This window comes from Rousettus aegyptiacus, unplaced genomic scaffold (assembly GCF_014176215.1).
Source record: "Rousettus aegyptiacus isolate mRouAeg1 unplaced genomic scaffold, mRouAeg1.p scaffold_m13_p_11, whole genome shotgun sequence".
Classification (NCBI taxonomy): domain Eukaryota; kingdom Metazoa; phylum Chordata; class Mammalia; order Chiroptera; family Pteropodidae; genus Rousettus; species Rousettus aegyptiacus.
Window position 1 is genome coordinate 88,275,169 of NW_023416286.1, and position 4,871 is coordinate 88,280,039.

The 4,871-nt window shown below is 38.6% G+C and overlaps 1 pseudogene; it reads right to left on the reverse strand.

Moving 5' to 3' along the window:
* Window positions 1–3,813: 3,813 nt before the first annotated feature.
* LOC118609885 lies at window positions 3,814–3,932 on the reverse strand (annotated as a pseudogene).
* Between the last annotated feature and the right edge of the window lie 939 nt (window positions 3,933–4,871).

Consider the following 4,871-nt stretch of genomic DNA (forward strand, 5'->3'; position numbering starts at 1 on the left):
CCATCACCTTTCAAAACTCAGATCATTTAATTTTCCTGTTGGAAGGGACATCAATTCTCCCCCGACCCCATTATTCTTTTGGGGTAGATGCATTTCCGTACACCTGTATAACGACATCATCCCTACCCTGCCCATGCCCCTACCTCAATCCCGGTCTGCGTGCCACCTGGCCACGACTTACTGAAGCACCTACAAGTGCTGGCCTGGCTGAAATGCCACAGAGCTGACATCCTTGAGATGCCCTAACCAAGGACGAGTAATGGCACCGGGAGAGGCAACCTTAGGCATAACACAGCACGCAACCTCTCAGATTCTAGTTGACCAAAAACGATGTTCTGCTCTTTCGCCCAATCCATCCGCGTGGTCCTCCTTCCCTTCTCCGCTTCACTGTCTTTCCCCCCTCCAGGTGTTTCTTAGGGTCACTAATTAAATAAGCTGCCAGCACTGCCATCCTCTCTCAGGAACTGCCTGTGGTCAGATCCAATCTGAGGCGACTCCTAACACTCTCCAGAGACCACGTATCCTCTCACGTATTTGTTTTCGCCACCAACGCACTGCCATGCCTCTCGGTGATGGTTCGTCATTACTCACTGTGGGCCACATAGGACTTGTAGGAACAAATAAACCTCTCTGGTTCTTTTTTTCTTGTGCTGTATGAACAATTTCACAATTTCACTATTATGTGGCAAAACTGAAAGAAAAGGTGGAGACATCACGGTAAGGCATTTGATACTAATAATATATAATCCGTAACTTTCTATTAAAATGTACTCATTTCATAGGCAGAACACATCAAGTGTAACTTCTCAAATGCAGGAATTTTTAAATGCATTCTACAGTTCTCTTCAGTTCTGCAGACGCTTGTCACATGTCTTGATTTTTTTCCTGATCCATTTTTGAGCTTATTTTAAACTCTCGAACATGGTTTTCAAATGTGTTTCCATGTGTATGGCGAAGTAATTCATTGCTTGATAAGCTACTCATAATTGATTCAATCTTATCACAGATTCTAGCTTAAAATAATGTCAAAAAGCACTCTTCAAAGTTATTAGCTTTACAGAAGTGCAGTCAAGTGCACGAATGTACCCATTTAAGACTGACAGATTTCATACTATTGTTTTGACAAGAAAACATATAGCTTGTGTTTAGCTTTCTTGTTTTCTGAACATTCAAAATGCAGTCGGAACAGATTTTTTTTTATTTAAACCATAAACCATAACTTGTTTTTTCATATATTTTTGATGTTTACGCCTTTCAACACTTTCTGCTTTTATTACTGAATTGCTTTTCCCTCCTGGAGTAGCTAGCACTGCATCAAAAGTACGCATTGTTCGGAGATCGGATTTACCTGGTTTCATATACAATGTAATACAAAGCCTTGTGTTTTCTCCCTCCCCCCATTGTCTTCTGTTTTCTTACTATGTCTACTGCTGTGAGGAAGAGTGGGGCTCACAGCCTGATTCAGTCAGTCTTAGCAACACGAAACAACATAGTCAAGTTTGCATTGTGGGCATATTTACGAAAATGTCCTACCTGAAATATTCCAATGTACCTGCTGCTAAAATTAGAGCACACTTTGAAGAGAAGCAATGTTTTTTTCTAGTGGAAAAAAATAACTAGCAATAGAAATCATTGCTTTAATCTTCAGTTATTAAAACATTGGAGGGAAGATTCTTCTTTTTAATTTCCTCCAAATTTGCATTTTAAAAGACATTTGGAAATTTTTCTATACTAGACTGTAGCTTGCAGAAAGCAATTCAAAAACACAAAAAGATTTAAGTTCTGGCAAAGATTTGAATCTGTGCCCATTAACTTAGTGCTTTGCCAATTACAGGAAAACATAGATAGAAGAAACTGTACACAATATGTTTACTCTCATGTTATATAGATTGGAGATACTAATTACCAATAACTACTAGATAATATGATGAATTTTCTTATTGAAAACATAATAAAGGTTTTTTTTTATTTATAGCTAAATTTATTTATAGCTAAAATTAGTTGATAATTTCTCAGGATAACTTAATTTTGCCAGTAAGAAGGCAGAGGCATTTTATCAATATTATATGAACTTTTTTCTAGCTGAGTATTTGTCTGTCTTGTCCACAGAATTTAGAGATTCCAAACTTTAAGTCTCAAAAATCATTCTGGATCCATGGTTTGTACATTTTTCAAAAACTTATTGATTTCTTATCTATTTGATTGCTATGAGTCTTATGTGTCAATAGACACACCAAGTCTTCTTGAACCACTGCCCTTCCCCAGATTTAATGTTGATAATTTAAGCCTCTTGTGCTTCCATAGGAAAGGGATGTGTCCTGTTTGTTTGCTTGCTTGCTTTTGTCAAAGCCATATTTTTCCAACTGAAAGAATTTTCAAGGCAGCATTATATTCATTAACAGTATTTAAAACGAGAGTGAAAACTACATCCCGATATTGTCCTTAAACCTGTGTTTTAATTGACCTTTTTATTCAACAGGCTTGCTAGTTCTGTATAAGTGGAGATGAGTATCTGTTAAACTTCCAATACAAAAAGCCATTCGATTCTATGTATTCTGTATTTACTCTAAATTCTGCTTGCAAATAGCTCGTTCTTTCCTAAGCTCATCTCTCGTGTATTATCCTGGCAACCAACAAGAGTAAACTCCTGCTGCTGCCATTGATTTTCTAGCTCTTCATTTGCACATAAAGCTTAGTAGGTACAAGATCTCCCTTCTAAGTTGTCACATGTGATACTTTTTCTAAATACGTAACCGCTGCGTGACACGCATCAGCATCCTTCCAGCCTCTGATAAGAATTTCCTTGCCACCGAATACTTGGCCTCAAAGCCAGTTCCACATATTTAAGGTGGTCTGTGAAGGAAGCACCTCTGATCCAGTATTAATTTCTGTGTCAGTCATGATAGGCCCAGTATATTCTGTGGAAAGAAAAACTTGAAAATCTCGATGTCTTAAAACAATACAGTCATATATCTTATCAGGTGAGAATATGTTCCAAGACCCCCAGTAGATGCCTGAAATCATACATAGGACCAAGCCTTTTTTATACGATGTTTTTTTCTATACCTACATACCTATGATAGAGTTTAATTTATAAATTAGACATCGTAAGAGATTAATAACAGTAACTAATAATAAAATAGAACAATTATACTGTAGTAAAAGTTACGTAAATGTGGTCTGTCTCTCAAAATATTTTATTGCACTGTTCTCTCATCTTTTCAATTAAAGGAAATACTTTATGGTTGCTGTGTGGCATATTCGAATTGCCAGTATCGCTACTCTTGCGCTTTGGGGTCACAATTAAGTGAAATAAGGGTTACCTAAACATAAATACTATGACGCTGTGACAGATCTAATAACGGAGATGGCTACTAAGTGACTGATGGGTTTGTCACATGTGTAATGTGGATACCTTGCAGGAAGGGATAATTCATGTCCCAGGCGGGATGGAGAGAGATTTATGACTTGCTTATTTCTGGAATTTTTCATTTAATCTTTTCGGACCACAGTCCACTGCAGGTAACAACCCATGGAAAGCAAAACCGAGAGCGACTATTGCGATACCTATGCCTCATTCGTGAGACGTGAGACGTGTTATGTCACACATCACTACAAGGGCTCTTTTCCAGGCTGATGGAGATTCCATTTTAATATACTGGCAAAGTCAGGAGAAAAATAAGAGTATGACAAACAAAATATTAGACCTTAATTTTTTTCTTTCTTTTTTTTTTTAGGTGAGGCAACTTTTGGTTGACCTCACAGATTACAAGGACCTTGTCAGCTTATGATCTCTTACTTTTTATTTTTTTATGCCTATAGCACCTGGTCTTCCTAGGTGATCTCCCATCCAAGCACTAACCACCCCCGACCCTGCTTAGCTTCCAAGATCAGATGGGATCGGGCTTGTTCAGGGAGGCCTGGTCGTAGACTAGATCTTAAAATTTAAGCGTAGAATACACGAACCACTTCTGCTCACGTTTTATTGGCCAAAGCATGTAATGTGATGTACTGAGTCACACAACATGCCCCTGCACACACCACACCCCAAATTACGCCTATCTGGAACATCCTGATGTGACCTTATTTAGAAATAGGGTCTTTGCAGGTGCAATTAGCTAGGAGGAGGTATTACTGGAGTGGAATAGGCCCTGAATCCAATGACTGATGTCCTCACAAAGGTCATGTGAAGACAGATGTGCAGAGACGGGGACAACAAGACGGAGGCAGAGATGGGAGTGAAGCATCCACGAGCCAAGGAACACCAAGGGCTGCTCGTTACCACCAGAAGCCTGGAGGACGGCCTGGACCATTTTCTCCCTCGGAGCCCTCAAAAGGAACTAAGCTTGCTGACTTTTTGGTTTCAGCCTTCTGGACTGTGAGAGAATAAGTTTCTGTTGTTTTGAGCCAGCCAGTTGGAGTAGTTTGTTATGGCGGCCCCAGCAAATGAATACACATGGGGTGTACTTAAGACTGCAGCTGTATACTCCTCCCATCAATGGGCCACTGAACATAGAACAAAATCTAAAGAGATGATCTCCATATGGATATGAGTACAATGATAGGATTTTCAAAACACATTTTCTTATTTTAAGCATAAATTGTGAGGTGATGGTTATAATCTTGGTCCCTTATTTCTGAGGAAATTAAATTAAGCCAGGTTGACCCATCGAGATGGTTTCCTAGACACCATCACCTCAAAATAGAACTATTTTGAGTTTTTGAGAAAACACAAAATAGTTCTATTTTGAGAGTTCTTGTTTGTTTGTTTTTACATAACTAAGCCAAGTATTCTGAGAATAAATAAAACTCGACAAATAAGCTTACTTCCAGCCTTTTCATTCCACATCATTTTGTTAGTTGCCTTGTGA